General features: G+C 42.1%; 1 protein-coding gene across 2 annotated transcripts in view; it reads right to left on the bottom strand.

Annotated features, from left to right (window-relative positions):
* sema5a (sema domain, seven thrombospondin repeats (type 1 and type 1-like), transmembrane domain (TM) and short cytoplasmic domain, (semaphorin) 5A) overlaps positions 1 to 25,845 on the bottom strand; it is a 189,308-nt gene extending 163,463 nt beyond the window's left edge. For both annotated transcript variants that reach the window (XM_069913602.1, XM_069913603.1), the window contains exon 1: positions 25,762 to 25,845. The gene's annotated coding sequence lies outside the window, so the exon portion shown is untranslated. The remainder of the gene's footprint in view (positions 1 to 25,761) is intronic.
* Between the last annotated feature and the right edge of the window lie 1,075 nt (positions 25,846 to 26,920).

The raw sequence follows: 26,920 nt of genomic DNA, 5'->3' as shown, positions 1-26,920 counted from the left end.
TCTGTAGTGCAACTCACCATTGTTGCTGATGAAGCCAACTACTGTTGTCTCTTCTGCAAACCTGATGACACTGTTGGAGTTGAACCTGGCAATGTAGTCGTGGGTCAGTAGTGTGAAAAGGAGCGAACTGAGCAGGCAACCTTGAGGTGTGCCAGTGGTCAGCGTGACAGTGTTCAACATTCTGCTACCGACCTGGACAGGCTATGGTCTTTCCATGTGGAAGTCCAGGATCCAATTACAGAGAGGGGTGTTGTGTCCCAGCGAGCAGTTTCTCCACCAGCTTCTGGGGAATTATCGTATTAAACACCTGAACAGCAGCCTGGCATATGAGGTGCCGTTCTCCAGGTGGACCAGGGCAGAGTGAAGCAACAAGGCTATAGCATCATCTGGGGAACCATTTTTTCTCTAAGCAAATTGAAATGGGTCCAGCATATATGGAAGATGTGCTTTGATGCATTCTATCACCAGACGCTCAAAGCATTTCATAATGGTGGAGGTCAGTCCCACAGGGTGGTGTTCATTGAGGCCAGTTATCATTTCCCTCTTAGGTACCGGAAAGTTATATTTGTCTTGAACCCTGCAAGAATGATGGACTGTTGCAGTGAGGTGTTGAAGATGTTATGAAGACCTCGTTCAGTTAGTCTGCAGTCCTTCAGTATATGTCCAGTTATGTTGTCTGATCCCACCACCTTGTGTGGGTTCACCTTGGATAGAGTTCTCCTCCCCTTGGCCGCAGCTATGCAGGTTAAATAGCTGGAAGCTTCTCCCCTTTTCAGAGATGTAAAACCAAATGGCATATGTATAGTACAAGGTATTGGAAGTTCGAGGAGATCGGAGGAAGAATTCTTTGAGAAATTGGTTGGATTCTAGAATGAGCTACCCAAGAAGGAAAAGGAGACATATATTCTCACAACATTTCAGAAGTATAAGTGCCTGAATTGCCAACACATAGAATACAGTGGGCCAAATCAGGACAAGTTAGGCAACCACAGTTATAGTATCAGTTAGTGCAACGCTATTCCAGCGCTAAATGACCCAGGTCCAAATCCAGCACTGTCTGTAAAAAGTTTTTAACCTTCTTCCTGTGCATGGATTTCCTCCAGGTGCTCCAGTTTCCTCCCACCCTCCATAGATGTATGGGATTTGTAGGTTAATTTGGAGTGGGCCAGAAGGGTCTGTTACCTTGGAGCTGAAAATAGGTTTAGTACAGATGGGTACTCAATGGCAAGAATGCACACAGTAGATTGAAAAAACTGTTTATTTGATGTACAATTCAAAAGCTTAAATTGAAGCTTTTCAACTTTATTTGGAAAATTATTGAATTAAAGAATTTGACTTATTTGGACCTTTCACTATCTAGCTGAATGGCCTTTCTAACAAATACAACAGTGCAGATCTCTTCTTTGGCTTGGCTTCGCGGACGAAGATTTATGGAGGGGGTAAAAAGTCCACGTCAGCTGCAGGCTCGTTTGTGGCTGACAAGTCCGATGCGGGACAGGCAGACACGGCTGCAGCGGTTGCAGGGGAAAATTGGTTGGTTGGGGTTGGGTGTTGGGTTTTTCCTCCTTTGCCTTTTGTCAGTGAGGTGGGCTCTGCGGTCTTCTTCAAAGGAGGTTGCTGCCCGCCAAACTGTGAGGCGCCAAGATGCACGGTTTGAGGCGTTATCAGCCCACTGGCGGTGGTCAATGTGGCAGGCACCAAGAGATTTCTTTAGGCAGTCCTTGTACCTTTTCTTTGGTGCACCTCTGTCACGGTGGCCAGTGGAGAGCTCGCCATATAACACGATCTTGGGAAGGCGATGGTCCTCCATTCTGGAGACGTGACCCAACAGTGCAGATATATTTGTATTTAATGTCAAGCATGCAGTCTCATAACTAGCTTCAGATACTTAATTTTGTCAGCTTCCAATATTTACACAAAATTTTAAAAAGACTTTATCCTGATGATTTTAATTCCTTCACAGAGATTTTAATTCATGTTTACAGAATGATTCAGGGTTTTGCCTGAGGGCTTGCATAAAAGCCTCCAGGCTTGGATATTCTATTACACACGGTCTGAGGCCACACAAGCAGCAAAATAGGGCTTGCATGATTAAATCCATGCAGTGGCCTTTCCTCAGAAGCATTTTATCACAACAAGAGTAAAAGGCGAAGAAAGTACAGTACGTTAGCTAGAATTGCATTTCTGGGTAGAGGGAACTGGGGTAATGCAAGGTGTGGAACTGATGGTGGTAAATGTTGTGAAAGCATGATGGGATGATAAAGTAGGTGGTCCAGTTGCAGAAATGGTTCGAGATGTAAGGACACAAATCAGGGTTCCAAAATCCGGACAAGTTAGAGATTCTGTAAAGTATGAAAACTTAAAGAATGCACTAATCTTGATAAAATGCCTTAGACTCCCCGGCAGCAACCAGATAATCAATCTTGAAACAGAATTGAACTCCTTGGTTTTAACGTGCCTAAGTGTTCATAAGGTTTGTACCCATGTAACATCACTGCACGCAGAAGATTCACAACTAATTGAAATGTGCTTCTCATAGTCAAAAAGTCATCAAATCTATTTAGCAATTACATGATTCACATTCACTCTGGTCTTTGGGATAGCTTAGAGTCATAAACAGCAAGTTATACACTACAATTATTTTTATTCACTACAATCATTTATCCAGCTATTTTTCCAATGGTTGGTTCAGCTGCCTTGCCATTCAGTGTGGGCGATCATGTCTCTCCATCCATCACGGTCTCTGACCATCTGAATTGTAGCTGTTGTCTCCCCTAATTCTATCCATGATGTTAATCCACTATCATTTTCATCCTCTGTCTGCCTCTGCTTCTTTTTCCTTCCAGCTGTAACTCAATGTTCTCATGTATCTCTTCACATGATGTGTCCAAAGAATTTTGATTCTTTTAAGTAATGTACATTTTGTTTTGGTTCTTTGTAGAACTTCTTCATTCATTATCCTGTCCGTATATGATATGCGTAGCATTCTTCTGAGAAACCACATCTCTGCTGCATTGATTCTTTTTTCCACTGCATTTGTGATGGTCCATGACTCGCAGCCATACATACATCAATATAGGAAGAATGTAGCAGCTGAGAGTTCTCAGGTGCATGTCAATTGCTATTTTCTTGTTCGTTAGGATGTTTCTCATTTCTATAAATGCTGTTCTTGCCACTGTTATTCTTGCTTTTATGTCTATTTCACATTTGCCATCAGATGTTACCCATGATCCAAAGTAATTGAAGTTATGAACTTGTTTCAGGAATTCATTTCCCAATACAATCCTACAGTTTAGACTATCAGGTACCTTTGATATTGCCATTACTTTAGTTTTCTTTTTATCCTTTTAAATTTAGGTATTCAGTTGACACCCAAAGGCAACAGGGTTCTTCATGCCATTCCACTTTCCATGTAAAGTCATGAAATATAAATAGGGTTAACAGTGCCCCTTCCATGTTTGATTTTATGCCCAATTGTTGCAGGATCAGTAACTAAATAATCACGACAGTACACCCAGCATGAAGAAGAGGTTGCCTTCCTAGAAAACCCCAGGTTGTTGTGGGAAGAGAGAAAAGAGATAGCTGGACATTGGATATGATCTTCAAATCATTCTTGGGTACTGGGGAGGTGCTGGAGGATTGAAGAATAGCAAATGTGGTCCACAAGGTAATAGAGAGAATCCTGCAATTTAAAGACCAGTGAGTCTTAAATTAGGGGTGTGCAAACTATTGGAAAGGACTCTGAAGGATAGGATTTATGAATATTTGAAAAAGTACAATCTACTCAAGGATGGTGGCTTTGTGAAGGGTCATGCCTCACAAGCCTAACTGAGTTTTTTGAGAAGGTAACAAAATAAATTGAGGCAAGTAGAGTGGTAGATGCAATCAATATGGATGTTAGTAAAGCATTTGACAAGGTCGCCCACGAGAGATTTGTGTAATGATATGGTATTGTATGTACTGGTCAGTACAGGCAAGGGCTGGCCCGTCCTCCTGATGACATCCTCTCCTAGACTCTTCCCTGGACTCCTCCCCTGTGACCCAGGCCATAAAGGTTAAGTCACCTCTTCCTTTCCTGCACTTCCCTAGCTTGGACCCAGGCCAGCAGTCTTGTGTGTAATAAAGCCTATCGTTCCCCTCAATCTTTGTCTCTGTGATTATTGGGGCAACTGGTAGTACCCAACAATTTATTACACTTTTTTTTAACGTCTCCAGTAATGGAGAAGTTGCTGCGCCCTGATCGGCTAGAGGTAGATCCCAAAGTCCTGGGTACATCTGAACTCTTTGAACAGTGGGTGGACTGCTTCAATAACTTCCTTGAGACCTCCACTGGAGTGGTTGATTTGGACGAAAAGAGGCTGAAGGTCCTACAGGCAAGAGTTGGCCAGAGGGCTTTCCAGGCCATCAGAAGCAGCACAACCTACACTGAGGCAATGGCTGAACTTCGGGTGCTATACAAGACCGAGGTTAATGAAGTCTACTCCCGCTACCTGGTGGCATCCAGAAAACAGCAGCCTGGTGAGTCATCTGAAGAGTTTATTCAATCCCTGATCACCCTGGGAAAAGATGGTTTGGGGAACCCCACGGCCCCGATATCGATGGCCCAGTGCATGCAAGATCTGGTCCGGGACGCCTGTGTGTCAGGGTTGAGGTTGAATTATATCCAACATCGTCTCCTCGAGGAGGATCAACTCCCACCAAAAAGAGCGATCTGACTGATCAGAACCTTAGATTCGGCCCAGCGCCACGCGGAGTCGATAGTAGGCAGAAGCGGGCCCACCATGTACGTACCACCACGAGGATCGCCGTCCTGGGAATCAACATCGAGGGCAATCAACCTAACCATGGCTGCAGTGATGCCGGCATCATCGCGATGCAATTTCTGTGGGCAGGCTAGGCATTCGAGATGCCTCTGCCTCGTGAAAGAGCCACCTGTTCACGCTGTGGGAAGAAGGGCCACTATCAGAAAGTTTGTAGGTCCAGAACCCCGTCCAGGAGCAGCGCAGCGTGTGCAACTGAAGAGCTTCTGGTACCGACCATGTGCGCGGTAAGGGGGGGGGGGGGGGCACCATCGTACTCGCTACCGCCCCCCATCCTCTACACCATGGCCTACCTCATTGATGACATCATTTCCACCCTCAACGACACCACTTCCACCTTCTTCCTCGACGATGGCAGTGTGGTGAACATGGAGGCTGCCATCTTGGGCATCGGGCCTCCCCATTGACGATGATGAGAAGATACCTGTCCTGGCGTCAGACACTCTGAATCAAGCCAGCCCTCACCATGATGCAGATCGAGGTGAATGGGTGCAAGACTAACTGCCTCTTTAACAGCGGCAGCACTGAAAGTTTTATCCACCCCGAGGTGGTCCGCAGACTCTCCCTTCCCATCTGGCTGATGACTGGATCGGTACTGATGGTGGTGAAGGACCAACAGACTTGTATCTGGGGGTACTGTGTAGCATTTCTGACTGTGGGGGGGGGGGGGGGGGATGTTATAATGATTTCATATTATTGATCATGCCCCAGCTCTGTGCGTCGATCCTTTTTGGCCTCGACTTCCAGAGTCAGTTCAGGAGTGTGACGATGGCATTCGGTAGCCCCCAACTGCCACTCACCATTCACAACCCCCAGTTTACGGACCCCACTCCCAACCAAGCACCCAGTCTTTGGCACTGACCTACAGCCTCACCACCCTGCGGGTGGCTCCTCCATCACTATTTGTGAACCTCACCCCAGTCTGTAAACCAATCACCACCAAGAGTAGGCGCTATAGCACTGAAGATATGGAGTCCATATGGGCCGAGGTTCAGCGACTCTTGGCAGAGAAGATCATAGCCCCTAGCTCCAGCCCTTGGAGGGCGCAGATCCTCGTGATCATCAACCACTTCACCCAGTTGAAAGTGTACCTACTACCCCGGATAGCCGACTTAGTCAATAAGGTCACGCAATATAGAGTCTTTTCTACCATTGAGCTCAAGTCGGCTGACCATCAACTTCCCCTTCACCTGAGCGACCGAATCTATGCAGGATTCGAGGCCGAAGGCAAACTATTTCACTTCCTGTGGATACCTTTCGGAGTTACCAACAGTGTCTCTGCTTTTCAGAGGGTTATGGATCAGAGAGTGAAGGAGCACAAGCTGACAGCGACGTTCCCATATCTTGACAATGTCACCATCTGCAGCCACGACCAGCAGGACCACAACACTAACCTCGCAAAGTTCTTACATACGGCCAAGTCCCTCAACTTGACGTACAATAAGGACAAGTGCATGTTCAATACAGATCGCCTGGCCCTTCTCGGATGCGTCATGGCACATGGTGTCATTGCCCCAGACCCTGACCGAATGTGACCACTAATGGGGCTTCCAGTCCCAAACACTCAAAAGGCCTGGGGCTGTTTTCCTATTATGCACAATGGGTGCCCAATTACGCCAATAAAGCCCACCACCTAATTAAGTCCACAACCTTCCCATTATTGGCAGAAGCTCAGGCTGCTTTTCACCAGATCCGAGGAGACATCGCAAAGGCCACGATGCATGCCGTGGATGAATCCATCCCGTTCCAGGTGGAAAGTGAAGCCTCTGACTTCGCATTGGCCACCACACTTAACCAGGCAGGCTGGCCATTAGCATTTTATTCCCGCACCCTGCACAGCCCCGAAGTACGGCACTCCTCCGTCGAGAAGGAGACACAACCGATCGTTGAGGTGGTGCGCCACTGGCAGCATTACCTGGCCAGTAAAAGGTTTTCCTTGCTGACAGACCAGAGGGCAGTGGCCTTCATGTTCAATACAAAACAGTGGGATAAAATCAAAAATGACAAGATTCTTAGGTGGAGGATCGAGTTATCCACCTATAATTACAACATTTTGTACCAGCCAGGTAAACTCAATGATTCCCCAGATGCCTTATCCCAGGGGACGTGCGCCAGTGTGCATCTCGACAAGCTCCAGGCCCTGCACGACAATCTGTGCCATCCCGGAATCACGAGGCTGTCCCACTTTGTCAAGACTCGGAATCTTCCTTACTCCATTGAGGATGTCCAGTCCACGACCAGACGCTGCCAGATCTGCGCGGAATGTAAGCCATAGTTCTACCGACCAGTAAAGGCACACCTCATCAAGGCCACACGCCCCCTTCGAACGACTCAGTGTCGATTTTAAGGGCCCCTTTCCAACCTCAAATAGGAATGCCTACTTCCTGATGGTGGTGGATGAGTTCTCCAGGTTCTCCTTTGCTATTCCCTGCCCGGATATGACCTCGACGACGGTTATCAAGGTGCTGCGCAGCATCTTCACTCTTTTCGGATACCCTGACTATATTCACAGCGACCGGGGGTCGTCGTTCATGAGTGAGGAACTGCGACAGTACTTCCTAGCCAGAGGCATAGCCACCAGCAGGACCACCAGCTATAACCCAGGGGTAATGGTGAGGTGAAAAGGGAGAACGCCACCGTCTGGAAGGCAGTGCTCCTGGCCCTCAGGTCCAGAAACATGCCAGTGTCCCACTGGCAGGACATTTTGCCTGAGGCGCTCCATGCCATCCGATCATTGCTGTGCACCACCACTAACACCACCCCGCATGAATGCCTCTTTGCTTTCCCTAGGAGATGGGTGAATGGTTCCTCCATCCCTGGCAAGTCAGGGGCCATAAGATGGATCCACTGGTGGAAGCGGTGCACCTCATTCAAGTCAACCGTCAATGCACATTCGTGAGGTACCCTGATGGCCATGAGGACACTGACCGATCCGAGATCTGGTAAGGGCCGGAGACCCCAAAACGGCCCTGCGTGCTGCCGACCAGCCTACGGATCTAATCACACTACGCAGGAGCACAACCCTGGAGTCCGAGCCACCCAGCTCCCCATCTGGCTCCTCCCCCTAGGAGTCGGCCCCCCGGGAGACATTGGACCACCCATCCTCCCGGGAGTCCCCCATCATCACCCTGACCCAAACTGTTCCCGCCTTGGCCTTTCCCATGACAGCCTTCCCCCCCCCACCCCAAGGAGCAGCGCACGGATATGCCTGAACCCTCGTCGGTCCAGCAGAAGGAGGAAGTTGCCTATGCGACTGAACGTCTGGTCGGAGAGAGAGTTTGCCTTTTCCCACTTTTTTCTTCTCCTCTCTCCCCTTCCTCGTTATCGTTCCCTGTGGTCTCTATTTTAAAGGAGGGGGTGAATGTAATGATATGGTATTGTATGTACTGGCCAGCACAGGCACGGGCTGGCCTCCCCTCCTGATGACATCCTCTCCTAGACTCCTCCCTGGACTCCTCCCCTGTGACCCAGGCCATAAAGGTCAAGTCACCTCTTCCTTCCCTAGCTTGGACCCGGGCCAGCAGTCTTGTGTGTAATAAAGCCTATCATTCCCCTTAGCCTTTTTCTCTGTGGTTATTGAGGTAACTGGTAGTGCCCAACAAATTGTTCAGAAAGTCATGAAGTATGGGATCCATGGAACCTTGACTGTGTGGATTGCATGTAGAAAGCACAAAGTAGTCGTGGACATAAATTATTCTGCCTGGAGGTCAGTGACTAGTGGCGTTCCACAGAGATCTGTTCTGGGTCCCCTGCTCTTTGCAATTTTTATAAACGACCCTATAAGTTCGAAGATGATAACAGTTGGAGGAGCTGTGGATAGTGCTGAAGCTTGTCATGGGATACAAAAAGATATAGATAAGATGTAGAGTTGGGTGGAAAAGTGGCAGACGGAGTTCAATCCAGATAAGTGAGAGGTGATGCATTTTAGAAGGTCAAATCAGAAGGTTGAGTACAGGGTTAATAGTCAAATATTTAACAGTGTGAATCAATTATGGTAGTGATAGATTACTACAGCAGATACTATGATTACGTGGTGTTGAAGTCCACAACTACTGAAAAAACAATACAAGCATTAGCAGAGATATTCGTAAGATATGGATTACCTGTTACATTGTACTCTGACAATGGTCCACAATTCATTTCAGAGACATTTACGGAATACATGAGGACCACAGGTATCCACCATCATAAAGTAACTCCGAAATGGCCGCAAGCCAACGGGGAAGTAGAGAGACAAAATCAATCCATTGAAAAACGATTGAGGATTGCACACGCAGAAGGACAAAATTGGCGAGAAGCATTGCAATCTTATGTGGCTGTCTATCGAGCAACGCCTCATGCAACCACTGGAAAAAGTCCTGCAGAAGCATTTTTTGGGAGAAAAATCTGTACAAAAATGCCAGAAATAAAGGAAATCCGAGACGACCAGGAGATGAGGGACCACGATGCTGAAAAGAAAGGTGCAGCAAAGCTGTACACAGATTCGAAACGTGGAGCCAAGTACTCAGACATCATGCCAGGAGATAATGTTCTAGTGAGGCATGAAACTGGTGGTAAGCTAGACACACCTTATTACCATCAACCCTATACTGTCGTATCCAGAAGTGGCAGTATGGTGACAGTCAAGTCTCCAACTGGAGTCCTGTATAAGAGAAATGTATCAGGTGTAAAAAGGTACCAGTCCAGAGATACATCGAGCGAAGAGGTTGAAAGGCCAATACGAGATGCTGAAACTGAGAGACCTGATGATGTTCCAGAGGCAGTTACCAGCACTCCTGATGAAGTGACTAGAGCGCCAGAAACACCTGAAGCCGTGGTGAGCAGTATTTCCAACGCTGAGAGTGAACAACCGAGAAGCGACGACAATATCGCAGGCAGGCCGAAACGAAACCGGAAAGAGCCCAAACGATACGAAGACTTTGTGCCATAATTTTAATAAGAACTTTGGGACAGTATTTTAATCTTATATCATAAAGTGCATGTATGAGTGCTATAGGAAGTAAATTTTATGTAGTTGAGTTATAGTATTACCATTAGTTACGATGTTTATATGTTTCATAGGGATATTGGTAAGTGAAGGTAAAGTTTATTTCTGATTAAAGGAGGGATGTCATTATAATGAATATGTATGAGATGTACATGGTATGAGAGAGAGAGATAAGAACACAAGCAGGAGAACAAAGGAAACGGGAGAATAAAGACAACGAAGAAGTTTACCTGATAAACTTGTGTTTAATGTTTTATTAACTTCACATTTCGGGCCACAAATGTGACATGGAGCAGCCCAATTGCTTGTATTAAGCAACATTTTGAATTTTGGTGAGGAGACCGATACTGGAGATGTGAATTTAATTAAAGGCATTGGTGGTGAAGCAGAACCTATACCTTTGCATAGAATAGTGATGAAATCAGACTTAGTTAATGGCACGATTACGATAGGGATAAGATCAAGTCTGTCGGTGGATGGAGTTTCTCTTTTGTTGGGGAGTGATTTAGCAGAGGGTAAAGTCATACCTGCGGTGAAACTCACAAGTAAGCCATTGGTTTATGAGTCTGAAAAGGATTTGGAAATCTACCCTGCATGTGCCATTACTAGAGCCATGTCTACAAAAAAGATAGAGGTAGAGAAAGTCTGTGATGATCCTGTAGTGGAGGCAAGCATTGAGGACAAACCTAAGGATCCAGCTTTGCTGTTGTCAAGAGAAGATCCTGATCTTGCTGGGATAAGAGATAAGATTCTGTCCAACCAGGAAATTGAAACTGTGCCAGTAGATTACTTTGTTCAAGATGGAATATTGATGAGAGAGTGGAGACCACAAGTGATACCTGCCAGTGAAAACTGGGTGGTAGTAAGGCAAGTTGTAATTCCCAAAACTTACAGGAATTAAATATTAAAGTTGGCTCATAGTACACCTTTAGGAGGTCATCTTGGTGTGAAGAAGACGGTAGAAAAGATAAGGAAACAGTTTTATTGGCCGAAATTAAGAAAGGATGTTGTAAACTTTTGTAGAGCCTGTCACACTTGTCAAATGGTGGGAAAGCCTAATCAAGGACCACCAGTGGCACCTTTACAACCCATCCCTGCTTTCGGGGAGCCCTTGTCAAAAGTGATAGTGGATTGTGTTGGCCCATTGCCACAAACCAAAGCGGGAAATGAATATTTGTTAACACTCATGTGCACGGCTTCATGGTTTCCAGAGGCTATTCCCCTGAGAAACATTAAAGCGAAGATGATTGTGAAGGCTATGCTAAAATTTTTCACACTGTTTGGCCTACCAAGAGAAATTCAGTCGGACCAAGGGAGTAATTTTATGTCTGGAATATTTCAACAGGTGATGTATGAATTGGGAGCCCATCAAATTGTGTTGTCTGCCTTTCATCCTGAAAGTCAAGGGGCCTTGGAAAGGTTCCATTTAACTGTGAAAAATATGATGAGGGCTTATTGCATGGATAATAATAAGGATTGGGATGAAGGAATCCATTTGTTATTGTTTGCTGTTAGAGAGGCAACTCAAGAGTCTCTTGGCTTTAGTCCATTTGAGTTGGTGTTTGGTCATGAAGTCAGGGGACCATTACTATTGTTGAAGGAACAGTGGATACATAATGATATACTTTCAAATCTGTTGGATTATGTTTTCAAATTTAAAAACAGATTACATCAGGCTTGCAAGATGGCAAGGAAAAATTTAAAAACTGTTCAGGGAAAAATGAAAATTCGGTATGATCAAAAAGCAAAAATTAGAGACATTAACCCTGGTGACAAAGTATTGGATTTGTTTCCAATGCAGTCAAACTCTTTGAGAGCTCAGTTTTCAGGACTATATAAGGTGAAATCAAAAATTAACCAGGTCACCTATGTCATTGAGACGCCTGATCGTCGAAGAGAGACACAGGTCTGTCACATGAACATGCTTAGACCTTACTTTGAGAAAATGACTGAGGAGGAGACTAGAATTCCAACCAGAGTGCTAGTTATAGAGGAATGTAAGGATGAGATAAGTTTTGTGGAAGGTCATGGAGCACAGAAAGTGATAAGCCCCAGGCTGGAAAATTCTATAGTTTTGCAAAACTTAGACACCAAGTTAATGCATTTGACTAAATCAGAAAGGGAAGAAATGAAGACATTACTTATCAAATTGAAGGCTATATTTCCAGATGTTACAAGAAGAACTACTGTGGCTTGTCATGATGCTAACGTCAGTGATGCTAAGCCTATTAAGCAGCATCCTTACTGAGTTAATCAGGAAAAGAGCAGATTGTTGGATCAAAAGGTGGGTTATATGCTCAAAAATGACAACATCTGAAAATCAAGTTCAAATTGGAGTTCACCCTGTGTTCTGGTGCCTAAGCCAGATGGCTCAATTAGGTTTTGTACAGATTATCGAAAGATAAACATGGTGACAAAGACTGATGCATTCCCTATTCCCAGAATAGATGATTGTATAGATAAGGAAGGGAAGGCTAAATTTCTTACAAAGATTGATCTCTTAAAAGGATACTGATGTGTTCCTTTGACAGAGAAAGGCAGGGAGATTTCTGCATTTGTTACACCTTTGGGATTGTATGAGTATAATGTTATGCCTTTCGGGATGAAAAATGCACCTGGCACATTTCAGAGAATGATTAATGCAGTACTTCAGGGTTTAGAGCATACAGGAGCCTATATTGATGATTTATTAATTAGTATGGATACATGGGAAGAACACATGCTTGAATTAGAGCAGTTATTTCAGAGACTGGTGGAAGCACACCTCACAGTGAATTTGCACAAGAGTGAGTTTGGACATGCCACTGTAATTTATCTGGGTTATGTGGTAGGAGAGGGACAGGTGGCTATCACTTTATTGTATTGGCTATCACTTTGTTCCCTATCCCTGGTAATAAGAAAGCTCTTCAGAGATTTCTAGGTATGATTGGCTATAATCGTAGATTTTGTAAAAACTTTGCAGAAATTGCACTCACATTAACAAAACTACTTGGAAAGAAAGAAAAATTTATCTGGTCAGATGCATGCCAGGAAGCGTTTCTGAAGTTAAAGGCCATTTTATGCCATCAGCCTGTACTTGTGTCCCCTAACTTTGAAAAGCCATTGTCTTTAGCCATGGACACCAGTGACGAAGCAGTTGGTGCTGTACTGTTACAGAAGAAGGATGGTGATGGAGTAGAACATCCTATTTCGTACTTCTCAAAAATGTTTAATGACCATCAACAAAATTATTCAACCATTGAGAAGGAGTTATTAGTGCTTGTTTTAGCATTGCAACATGTTGATGTGTATATTTATACTGCTCAAAAACCATTAATAATATACTGATAATAATCCATTAGTTTTCCTGTATAAAATGAAAAATAAGAACAGACGGTTATTGAATTGGAGCTTACTATTACAAGAGTATGAATTAATTATTACACACATAAAGGGGATGGATAACATAATAGCAGATTGTCAAGATGTTAATCTGGGTAATTATGAATCTAATCACATACTTATTGTGAAAAACATGGAGTGTTTATTTTATTTTATTTATGTAATACTTTCATTAATTGTTAAAATTTGTTCTTGTGGACCAATTTCTTTTAGCAGGGGAGGTGTTACAGAGTTCTGTGTTGGGTATTGGCCTATGTGTTGTGTGGTTTTATGTTAAAAAGTGACAGTTTGCCTTAGAGAGCCAAAGTGAAGGTGGACTGCTGAGAGAGTGGGAGATGGACTTAGCATGTGCAGAAAATGATCTAAAAATTTCTGGACTTGGATGATAAACCACCAGTAGGGGGTGCTATGGAGTGGAAGAAGGCCCAGAGCATGAGTCATGGTCTGGAGGACAGTTTAGAATGTTGGGATTTCAAAAAGGATGAACATTCCGAAGGCAGCTAAAAGGATCCGGACCAAGCCAGTTGTTCCTCTCTCTGCAAGCAACACAAGACAACTTCGAATTTTGTGCTCTCACTCTCTCTCTCAAAGATCTTTTGGCTTCAGTTTACCAAACAAACTGAATTTTGTTTATGATCTTTGCTTCAGTTGAGATCAAAGTTTTGTGAGTCTTGTATGTTTTGTGTCTAAGTTTTTCTGTGGGCTGGTTGGAAATATAACTTAGACTTTAATTACATATGTTATATTTAGGCTGGGGAATTTATTAGTTTTACACTGTTATAGAAATTTGCATAGTAATCAGTGGGCGTTGTTATAAAAGGGGGGATTTTGAATTAAAGTTTGAAGGAGAATTTTTTGTTCACAAAGTAATTGTTCATCTTTACCTCTGTATGATATCCCTTCTTTGTGGTTGCTGGTTTGATCTTGTAACAGAAGGAACAGAGGGATCTTAGGGTCCAAATCCATACATCTCTCAAAATTACTGTGCAGGTTTATAGGATAGTTAACAAGGCTTATTGGTTGCTGGGCTTCATGAACAGGGGGGATTGAGCTCAAGAGTCAAGAGAGCATGTTACAATGCTACAAATCTCTGAGTCCATATTTAGAGTACTGTCTTCAGTTCTGGTCACCTCATTATAGGAAGGGTATGAAAGCTACAGAAGATGCAGAGGAGATTTACCAGCATGTTGCCTGGATTGGAAAATACGTCTTATGAGGTAAAGTTGGCAGAACTTGGGCTTTTCTCTTTGGAGCAAAGTAGGATGAGAGGAGACTTAGAGGTCTACAAGATTCTGAGAGGCATAGATAAGGTGGACAGCCAGTGCATTTTTTCCAAGGGCAGGAATCCTTTAAACTAGAATGGTTGGGGGGAGGGAACAAAATAGTACAGAGCAGTAAGGAGAAGGATAGAATGGAAACAAAGAAAGTTTGTAGTAAGTATTTGAATATGGATGGGCAGGTGATAGAGAAGGGAAATGCTCTGGAAGAAGATGAAGGGCAATTGGCAGGAAAAGTAAATAATGTTGTTATTAAAGATGAGGAAAAACAGGGATTAAAAATTGGGAAATCTCTGAAATTCATATATTTTAATGCCAGGAGTATTGTAAAAAAGGTGGATGAGCTGAAGGTATGGATTGATACTTGGAAGTATGATGTAGCGATTAGTGAGACATGGTTGCAGGAGGGTTGTGATTGGCAGCTGAATATCCCTGGGTTTCGTTGTTTTAGGTGTGATAGAGTCGGAGGGGCAAGAGGAGGTGGGGTTGCATTGCTTGTCAGGGAAAATATTACAGTGGTGCCTAGGAAGGATAGATTAGAGGGCACATCCACGGAGCCTATTTGGGTGGAACTGAGGAGTAGGAAAGGAGAGGTTACACTTGTAGGGGTGTATTATAGACCACCCGGAGGGGACCGAGACCTAGAGGAGCAAATCTGTAGGGAGATAGTAGATATTTGTGATAAGCACAGGGTTGTAATTATGGGAGATTTTAATTTTCCACATATAGATTGGGAAACACATTCTGTGAAAGGACTGGATGGGTTAGAGTTTGTGAAATGTGTGCAAGATAATTTTTTTACAACAATATGTAGAGGTGCCGACCAGAGAAGGAGCAGTGTTAGATCTACTGTTGGCAAATGGGATGGGTCAAGTGACGGAGGTTAGTGTTGGTGAGCACTTCGGGTCCAGTGATCATAATGCCATCAGCTTCAATGTCATTATGGAAAGAGAGAAGTCAGGGCCAAGGGTTGAGGTTTTTGATTGGGGAAAAGCTAGATTTGAGGAGATGCGAAAGGACTTGCAGGGTATGCATTGGGACAATTTGTTTTATGGGCAGGATGTAGTAGAGAGATGGAAGTCTTTTAAAGATCAGATTTTGAGAGTGCAAAAGCTTTATGTTCCTGTTAGGTTAAAAGGAGGGGCAAAAGGTTTGAGAGAGCCGTGGTTTTCAAGGAATATTGGAAACTTGGTTCGAAGAAAAAGGGAGGCATACATTAGATATAAGAAGCATGGAGTTAAGGAGATGTTTGAAAGATACATTGAATGTAAGAGGAATCTTAAGAGAGGAATTAGGAAAGCTAAAAGAAGGTTCGAGGAAACTATGGCAAGCAGGGTGAAAACTAATCCAAAAGAGTTCTACAAATATGTTAATGGTAAAAGGAAAGCTAGAGACAAAATTGGTCCCTTAGAGAATCAGAGCAGAAAACTGTGTGTGGAGCCTAGAGAAATGGGGGAGATATTGAACAGTTTCTTTTCTTCGGTATTCACTAAGGAGAAGGATATTGGGAGATGTGAGATAAAAAAAGCAAATTGGGTAAATATGGGGAATATAGAGATTACAAAAGATGTAGTTTTAGGGCTTTTGAAGAATATAAAGGTGGATAAGTCTCCGGGACCAGACGGGATCTTCCCCAGGACATTGAGAGAAGTGAAGGAGGAAATAGCAGAGGCTCTGGCGGTAATTTTCCAAATGTCATTAGATATGGGGATAGTGCCGGAGGATTGGCGCATTGCGCATGTGGTTCCGTTATTTAAAAAGGATTCAAGGAGGAAGCCTGGCAACTATCGGCCTGTAAGTTTGACGTCTGTGGTAGGTAAATTAATGGAGAAAATTCTTAGAGATGGTACTTATAAACATCTGGATAGACAGCGTCTGATCAAGAGCACTCAACATGGATTTGTGGGAGGAAGGTCATGTTTGACCAATCTGATTGAATTTTTTGAAGAGGTGACTCGGAATGTGGATGAGGGTAGCGCAGTGGATGTTGTCTATATGGACTTCAGTAAGACCTTCGATAAGGTACCACATGGAAGGTTAGTTAAGAAGGTGCAGTCGTTAGGTATAAATTTTGAGATAGTCAAATGGATTGAACATTGGCTGAAAGGGAGAGGCCAGAGAGTGGTAGTGGATAATTGTCTGTCAGGTTGGAGGCCTCAAGGATCTGTATTGGGCCCATTGTTGTTCGTTATATACATTAATGATCTAGATGATGGGGTGGTAAATTGGATTAGTAAATATGCAGACGATACTAAGATAGGTGGAATAGTGGATAATGAAGAAGGTTTTCAAGGATTGCAGAGGGATTTGGGCTGCTTAGAAAAGTGGGCTGAAAAATGGCAGATGGAATTTAATGCTGATAAGTGTGAGGTGCTTCATTTTGGTAAGAAGAATCAGAACAGGACATACGTAGTTAATGGGAGAGCATTGATGAATACAGAAGAGCAGAAAGATTTAGGAGTAACGGTACATTGTTCCCTGAAGGTAGAAACTCACGTGAATAGGGTGGTGAAGAAGGCTTTTCGTATGCTGGCCTTTATCAATCATTGCATGGAATATGGGAGTTGGGAGGTGATGTTGAGATTGTATAAGACGTTGGTGCGGCCTAATTTGGAGTTCTGTGTGCAGTTCTGGTCGCCTAATTATAGGAAGGATATAAACAGAGTGGAGAGAGTGCAGAGAAGGTTTACCAGAATGTTACCTGGGTTTAAGCATCTAGAGTATAAGGGAGAGATTGGACAGATTAGGTCTTTATTCTTTGGAGCGTAGAAGGTTGAGAGGGGATTTGATAGAAGTATTTAAGATTATGAAAGGGATGGACAGAGTGGATGTGGATAGACTATTTCCGTTAAGAGGAGGAAAGATTAAAACAAGAGGACATGAGTTAAGAATTAAGGGGCAGAGGTTTAGAGGTAACATGAGGGGGAACTTCTTTACTCAGAGAGTGGTAGCCGTGTGGAATGAGCTTCCGAGAGAAATAGTGGCGGCGGAGTCAATTGTATTATTTAAGAAAAGGTTGGACAGGTATATGGATGAGAAGAAGATGGAGGGTTATGGGCATTGTGCAGGGAGGTGGAACTAGAGAGGGGTGTTTGGTTTGGTGCGGACTAGAAGGGCCTAATGGCCTGTTTCCGTGCTGTAAATTGTTATGTTATGTTAAGTTAGGAATATCAAACACTAGAGAACTTCTGTACAAAGTGAAGAGAGGAAAGTTTAGGGGAGACATCAGCAGCAATACATTTTTTTAAATATACTCAAGAGATTTGTGGGTGTCTGGAATACCTTATCAAGGGTGTTGGTGGAGGCTGAAACATTAGGGGAACTTAAGAGACTTTCAGACAGGCTGAAAGAAAAACAAAGGGTTATCAGGTAGGAAGGGTTTAGTATTGTTTTGGTAGGAATATATAAGTCAGCACAACATTGAAGGCTGAAAGGCCTGTACTGTGCTATAATGTTCTATGTTCTATTTCTGCAATGCAAACCCTTGAAAAAATATCAAAGTGCGGTTTTTTTTTGCATTTGTGTTTAGTTATTTTTTTCCCCTCACATCAATTCTGTAAATGTTTTAGTTCTATCTCTAATATTTGGTTGTGATTTGTGACTTGTGTAAGGGTGAATTTCCATTTCCCAAACTGCCATAACAGGGGCACACTGTATGTTCCAGGTAATTAGCCATCCAGAATTCTGTCGAGTCATTAAATTCATACCAAGTTCTTCAATACAAATTGTCCCAGCATCTTTATCCTTTCTTTACAATCAAGTGCTTAAATTCAACAAGTACTTGCCATTACACTCTCACCATAATTCTGGTGTTATTTTCACAATTTGGTGATTGATATAGTGCACAGTGTCCGTGACTGTTCTTCATCAAATGAATTATCACCTCTGACAACAGTGATGGTGATGTCTTCTTTGGCTTGGCTTCGCGGACGAAGATTTATGGAGGGGGTAAAAAGTCCACGTCAGCTGCAGGCTCGTTTGTGGCTGACAAGTCCGATGCGGGACAGGCAGACACGATTGCAGCGGTTGCAATCGCTGAATTATCACCTCTGAGAACAGTGATGGTGATGTCTTCTTTGGCTTGGCTTCGCGGACGAAGATTTATGGAGGGGGTAAAAAGTCCACGTCAGCTGCAGGCTCGTTTGTGGCTGACAAGTCCGATGCGGGACAGGCAGACACGATTGCAGCGGTTGCAATCGCTGAATTATCACCTCTGAGAACAGTGATGGTGATGTATTGTACTGGTTAAACTGCACACTTATTTGTCCTTTCTACTGTAATTTGCAATCTAACAATCTATTTGTCACTCACTCACAAATCTCTCTTTAGTTGTGTCCTGGAGAATAAATGCATTTTAGGATCCATATTCATCAACCTTACCTAATCTCATAACATTGTATCATCTCATGTCAAATGGCATTTGTCACTCACCAGCCAAATCAACTTACTATTAATTCAGCTCCTTTGATATTTGATCAGCTTGTTAGCAGCTTTTTGCAGTTGCTTTAGATTTGGTATAATCTGCATCTTTCATCAGGAATCGGAGGCATGCATCAACTGTGACCTATCAGCGTCCAGCACAAATTCAAAATCTTCCTTTTAATTCAATAACCCTTTAGAAAGATGCAATTTCATTGGAATACAGCTGGGTTAAGGAAACAAAGAACAACCAAGAAATTTTGGGCAATGGTTGTGGATAAATTTCTTAAGGAGATTTTCTGAGTGTGTGCTGGTTTTGCAGAACATTACGTGTTGCATGACAGATAGATGGATGAAGCAGTGCCGACAACAAGTAGGTGCTCAACTGACTGAGAGACAGGACTGAACAGATTTTTTTTTAAATGGAGACTGATGAAGCTCACAACCAGGTGTCTGTGGAATTTTATTTAGAATTCAATAAATCACACAGTAAGTAGAATGAGTTCTCAAAGGGCAAACATATTTATACCTGCCTGAAATGCTCTCTCAGCACATCAGCGATTTACAAATGTAATGGCAGCGAGAAACAGGCTTGGATTGAAAGGTTGGACATTCTTATTCTTGCATAAATCTAACGTGCAGGCACAAATAGATTTTTCATGCAGCCATTTTTAGCCTTAACTTCTATATCTTCCAAAAATCCATACACCTACATAGATCTAACTACAGGTATGCGCCGCTCAATGACCGTTCTGGCAACATTCGACCCCATATACGTCGGTCATCTTATAAGGTTATAATAAGTTCAGAAATCCCAATCAGAGAACAAGACATGGCAGACGTAACCAGACATACACAACTTCCCACACATAACACGGGTATCTCATGTCTTTTGTACACATAAGGTACTGTACTTTCTATCCATCATGGATCTCAAACGCAGCAAAACCAGTGCCTGTGATAGCATCAGCAAGAGCCAAAGGAAAAATATCGATTTAGAAATAAAACAAAAGTTTCTTAAACAACACGATGGTGGAAAAATCAGTGAATGCCATTGCTTGCAATTTAGGCATTTCAATCGCAATGATCCTCAAAAAAAAAATTCTCCATGCGGTTAAAGGATTGGCTCCACTGAAAGCTACAAGGCTAACAAAAAATGTGAGATGAACCTATATCAGATATGGAGAAATTGCTAATATCATGGATTGAGGACCAAACACAAAAGCAAATTCCTCTCAGCATTATGACAATCACTGCTCAGGCACAAAGCTTGTTCCAGATGCTTAAAGAAAAAGCAGGTCCAGACTAAGATATCAAGTATTTACATAATAGTTTAAAACGTGAAAAAAATTATAAAGTTTAGTTTAGCGCAAGTTCAAACTGCCCCCTAAACTCACATTTCACTTTAAGTATTCCCTGTGCCATAGGTGCTCTGTGATCAGTAAGGGATTGCTTAAGGTATCTACGTGGGTGGAAAGAAAAAGTTTGAAAACCACTATCTTAATCGTACCTCATTGACTCGTTATGTGCATGGTTTCATAACTCCAAAGGAAATGGGCCAATGACAATTTTTCTCAAACAAAATATTTCAATAGCATCTGGGTCTGGAACAGTGATTCTCAACCTTCCCACTCACATACCACCTTAAACAATCCTTTACTAATCACAGAGCGCTTATGGCATAGGGATCACTTAAAGTGGAATGTGAGTTTCGGATGGCAGTTTGAAAAACATTCCCATATAACTTTGCTAAGTATATACAGAAATATGGTGTTTGCAAAATGTCCACATTGCAGAACTCCTATTTTCACAGAACGTATGGAGGGTGTAAGTGCCACATACCTGTATTTTTAACATTGTTTCAAAGTGTTGAAAGGCAAAACACAATAGTCTGCAGACAGTGTGATTGCAGTAAAAACAAAGAAAAAATGCTGGAGGAACTCAGCATACTTTGAGGAAGGGCTCTGGCCCAAAACGTCAGTAATATTTTAAAAATTAAATTTAGACATAGAATAACAGGCCCTTTTGGTCCACAAGCCCATACCACCCAATTAGATCTAATTGACCTACAACACCAGTATATTTTGAAGGGTAGGTGAAAACCAGAGTACCCGGAGGAAACCCATGCAGACACGGGAAGAATGTAAAAACTCATTACAGACAGCACCAGATTACAACCTGACGCTGTAAAAATGTTGCACTAACCGCTACACTAACCATACAACCCCTTACATATTTACCACCTGTGGTCACTGATAGACCGGCTAAGTTCCTCCAGCATTTCTGTGTTTTTATAGCTGTAACATGGGACCTATGGACACAGCTGATTTTGTCATAAATCAAATGGTTTTAGAGAGATGCTAAGCAAATAACTGCTGAACTATCCAAAAGTAAGAACCAAAGTGGTCTGAAATAATGTTCGTCCAAGCCTTCCAGCTGTTAAATCTCTTCTAATTGACACCATCAAGGAAGAACAAAGTCGACATATGATGCCAGAAAATGATGGAAATCTGAATTTAAAACAGGACATGCAAAAAAAATGCACAAAAGCTTTGGCAGCAACCAAGAAGAGAGAAACAAAAATTAAGATTTCAGGATGATAACCTTTCATATCAACTTGAAAATGTTAGAAATTCATTTTTGGTCACAATCATAAAATGATTGCAAATATTAGACATGGGTTTTCAATGTGTCTGCATTGAAGTCATGAATAATTTTAACAAGATCAAATTTCTCCTGAATCCTGAAAGCCTAGCCACTATCTACAACATTCAATATACATGTATGAATGATACCCTGTTCTTGCCAGAATGGGGCCCCCCACAAATACATTTCAAGAGTTTATTATATGCAATCTTAAACAAGATAGGAACTTCTTCTGCACAATCTCCATAAGTACTGGAGCACCACAGGGCTGTATTCTTAGCCACCCGCTCTACTCATTTTACACCTACGAGTGTGTAGCTCGGTTCTACCATTACACCATCTACAAATTTGCCGACGATACCATGGGTAGTGGGTTGTATGAGTCAGCGTACAGGATGGAGATTGAAAGCTTGGCTGAATGGTGCAACAACAACAACCTTGCACTCAATGTCACCAAAACCAAGGAGCTGATGGTTGACTTCAGGAAAGGAAAGCCAAGGGAGTCACGTGATGGAATAGTGGCTGGTCAGGAGGTTCATTTGGGGTTAAAGGGTTATCGCTTGTGGGGTTTGTTGGGGTACTTCATGTCTTAAATGCATTGTCATATATTGAGATTAAAAAGGAAAACTTAAAAAAACAGTAATGGAAAAAAGGAATGGAGGTGGTGAAGAGGCAGAAAAGAAGTGAAAATAAAGATGGCCACATTGGACTAAATGACTATAAACATTATGGAATATATAACCAAGTTTAAGTGTATCCCATTGGGAAAAAAAATCACATATAATTTAAAAGTCAAAGTTATAATAATTGGGGAAACCTGGGAACCATATATGGAACATGGCAGAAAGAGCAGGCCTAGGACCACCACCACCTAAAATGATAAGAAGATAAACATGATCAGATTTAAGTGAATAAGTAGATGATACATCATTTTTGTTTGTATTCCTTTTGTATAAAGATATTGTTTTATTGTATTTTATATGTCCAATATTTACTGTTTTTGGAGGGGGATGGGAAGGGGGAAGGGAGGGATGGGGGAAAAAAAGAAAAAATGTCACTGTGAATATTTAAAGAGATGCATCTGTAGATATATTGGTTGATATGGTTCATAGTGCGATAAATAAAGAATTACAAAAAAAAGGAAAGGAAAGCCAGAGGTGTACGATCCAGTGATCATTGGGGAATCAGAGATGGAGAGCAAATTTAGGTTCTTGGGAGTCACTATCTCAGAGGCTCTTTCCTGGATCCAACACATCAATGGCATCATCAGCACCTCTACTTCCTCAGGAGTTTGCAGAGGTTATTGGTGGTGAGCGGGAGGTTTGAGCTAGTGGAGTTGTTCTAGTTAACCGGTGTGGACTCGAAAGGCCAATATGGCCTGTTTCCGCTCCGTAAATGGTTAAATGGTTAGGTATGTCACCAGAAATGCTGGCAAATTTCTACAGAGGAGTGATGGAATGTGTGCTGACCAGCTGCATCACAGTCTGGTATGGGAACATCAATACCCCTGAGTATAAAGCCCTCCAAATGGTAGTGGACACAGCCCAGGACAAAGGGAAAACCCTCCCCCCATTGAGTACATCTACAGGGAACGCTGCCGTCAGAGGTCAGCAGCAATCATCAAAGACCTTCACCACCCAGCACACAGTCTGTTCGCGCTGCTGCCAACAGGAAAGAGATATAGGTGCCACAAGACTCACCCCACTAAGTTCAACAGCTGCTACCCCTCTACCATCAGCCTCCTCAACGACAAACTCAAACAGAGACTCATTTAAGGACTCTTACTTGTGCACTTTATTGATTTTCTTTTGTTCTCTCTGTATTAGACAGTTAGTTTGCTTCCAGTTCTTTTATTTGTTTACATGTTTACGCTGTGCACAGTTTATTTTTTGCACTACCAATTAGTGGTAATTCTGCCACACCCATAGGAAAAAGGAATCTCAGGGTTATATGTGATGTCATATATGTTCTCTCACAATAAGTCTGAAATCTGAATCTGCTCAACTTTCATCTTTAGTAGTTGACTCAATGCCCCCTTTGCACAGAATCTTCCATCTCCTCTTTATGAAACAACTCACAAGCATTTCTCCACCATTTTCTCTGCTTAAATGAAGTACCTAAAGTACTTTGACCTTTTTGAAGTTAGAAGATAACTCCTGTGACATCCAAAGATAACAAGATGCACATGGCAAGAGACTGCTTTCAGCTCTTCTGTCATTTGTTAAAAGGCTGCAGCGACCTCTGGGGCAGCCTTCTTTTCATAATGCTCCTCACAGCAACGTGCTAGAATTGGACAGTTACTGATTATGCCAGAAATTCAGAGATTTATTACTTTCAGCCGTATTCATTAAGCTGTGCTAAATAAATATAGCCAGATGTTTGCTGAAAAAACTTTGCAATTGAACACGAGCACATTCTTCAGATCAGAAGCGACAATGGGGGAATGAGGGGAAAAAAAAGGAACAAAAAAAAAAATCTGGGGAAATTGCAGAAGATTTCAGAAAGCTAATGTGGTTGTATCAGCTATTCATTCAAAGTGGCCATACTGTACTCAGCAGATCCACTCTACTCAAAGTCATTACTTAGTGGCTACAACTTTGAAGTGGCTATAAAAATCCATCTGGCATGGACCCAGCTGTACACCTCCTAATCTTTCCAGCTATTTCAAATGTTGGCAGCTAAGAGGTTTAAAAAGCATTACATCTGGCTCCTCAATACTGCCAAAATTCTGTGCTTCTCATCCCATGACACCAACTTGTCACCCAATGGCACCAAATTTGCCTTTTTGAACTAACACAGCTATCACGAGAGATAGAATCAGTCCCAGTGACTGACTAAAATTACTGAAATGGGGCCCCAGGCACAATTTCAAATCTCCTTTCAGTGTTCCAGCTGCAACACACGTCCTGCCAGAACTGAATAGGTGTCTGAAAAGAACCTGAACCAATTTCTCCATGGGGATTTTGAATCAAAATTAATGTGAACAGGTGATGTGGAAAAGAATATCACTAACATCCAACAATCTAATCTTTGAAAGCTAAGCACTTTTTACAACATCAGCAAGGGTGGTAAACATTCTGCATTGATAACCAGAAGGTTGACCATAACCACCCTATGAGAAATGAGAGGGATTTATATTTAGCAACCTTGAGGGAAGTATGACTATAAATCAAGTGTGACAGTGGCCAATTTAGTGCAGCAATATATAATTTAGTGTAGTGTGTATGCACTAGATCTAAAACTGGGAATTGGAGTTGCTGCTATATTAGCTGGACATTTTTGCTTTGAAAAGGGTAGTTTGGTAGTGTGTAAAATAACTGCAATATTGAGAGTACTCATTTCAGATCCAAATTCTCAAGCACTTTAGCTCGAAAGACTAGCAAGTTCAAAGTGTTAAATCTCTGAATAACCTTGTGTGAACCATTGGGGGCAGGGGGACTAAAAACATCCCAAATCACCTTGAAAAAAATGTTTTTATTTTCTTATTTCAGAAAAGCAAGTTCACTTCCTATCCTACAATGGTCACAGATCACTACTGTAATGCCTACATCTCTCTCCCATAACTTTGGCACATCTGGTCTTCATTAGGAACTGAAATTTTTGGAGACCTAATAGGCAAGCTGATAATAAATTTGATGAAGCCCATCAGCAAATTTATTTAAATTCTTAAGAATCTCTATTCCATCATGTCAGAATAGAATCTTGTTAGATCGTCAAGACACTCTCAATTTGATACGTAGAACTTAAATAATAGGGAGAGGCCCATTTAGAGAAGTATTTAATACTTTATATGTAGAATTACTATTTCTACCCTATTAAAGACGACTGATTAAGAAATAAGATAAACAATGTTCAATTAAATTGTAACTATAAGAGAAAATGAATGCAGAGCACAAATCAGTGATGAAATCTATCATGTGAAACTCAACTACAATGTAGAAAATCTTGCCTACATCATTTATGGGTAAGAATAAGGTTGTAATTTACAGAATTATATGATGATTGCAACCACAATAAGCTTGCTACTTTTATTCAAGGTTTAACTTCATATAGCGAATGCTATAATCAAAGATAAAAGCTTGCCAACATATGATAATGTGTACTGTCAATTCCAGATGTTTGATTTGAGTCTCAGTATGATTATGCCAACATTCTTCTTAGTTCCTTCCTCTCAAGACCCACAGTGCTGCCTTATTTTAATGATGAAAATTATTAAGTTTACTGTACTCACCTTTTCCTCTGTGGTTAGAGAAATTGCTTCCCCTTTACACAAAGTACCACCCACAAGATGTAGCTGTTGTTAGTCATGTGGAGCTTTGACATACTATCGTACATCACTGCAAAAAATAGCAGGAAGGTATCATATTCAGTATAGAGCTGGCAGGATAACCTCAGTCAAAACATGACCTTCTTCAAGATTTCAGCATGATGTTTAGAGGATTGAAATTTAGGGGATTGAAAGGGATACTTTTTTCTTTTCATACAATAAGATAAAATCTTGTGATGCAACATCAATTTTGCTATTTTCCAGATGCAAACAACAAAAATGTTTTCAAAGCCACTCAGCAGGCATAAGAGTAATGCCTGGTCAGTTACACCCATGAAGTCGATGTTAAGGACAGATATAATTCCCATTTGATGATCCCAAACAAACCATTGGTAAATCTAACCAGAAGACATCAGGTATATCTGTCAACTTTGCTCTGTCCTACTGAAAGCCTAAACCAGTAAGGAGAATTCCAAAGAAGCATTCCCATTCTTCCTAGCCCCATATTTGAAGAGAGCACATTTTTCAGATTCCTGCTGGCTCAAGTCCTCTGTCAAATTCTTTTCAACTGGCAAAATAAAAATCACAGGGTTCATCATCTTCAGATGGGTTGCTTGTTGCCTACTCAAAAGAAATAGAGCCCACCTCACTGACAAAAGACAAAGGAGGAAAAACCCAACACCCAACCCCAACCAACCAATTTTCCCTTGCAACCGCTGCAACCGTGCCTGCCTGTCCCGCATCGAACTTGTCAGTCACCAACAAGCCTGCAGCAGACGTGGACATACCCCTCCATAAATCTTCGTCCGCGAAGCCAAGCCAAAGAAGAAAAAAGAAGAAATAGCTAAAATTGGTATAAAATGATTTTAAGGCTATTTACAAAACAAACTCATCAGAACTCCCCTTATGTCTGGTTCATTCTCACTACATTGTCATTTTTTTTTAAAACCCTGCCTCTGATGGAACAGTAACTAAATCTAGGTAGGTATTATAAGCCACAAGCCTAAGTGTAAATCTTTTTTAGGAGGTAAAAGAATACCTTTTTATGTAGCTACTTCAAGGATAATTACTTCAGTGAAACCTAACCACCCTCTTAATTGTTTGCTGGTTATCAATTAGCCAG

Source organism: Narcine bancroftii, chromosome 1 (assembly GCF_036971445.1).
Source record: "Narcine bancroftii isolate sNarBan1 chromosome 1, sNarBan1.hap1, whole genome shotgun sequence".
In the NCBI taxonomy this organism is placed as follows: Eukaryota; Metazoa; Chordata; class Chondrichthyes; order Torpediniformes; family Narcinidae; genus Narcine; species Narcine bancroftii.
The sequence above is the reverse complement of the archived record's forward strand: the minus strand, read 5'-3'. Positions and strand labels throughout refer to the sequence as shown.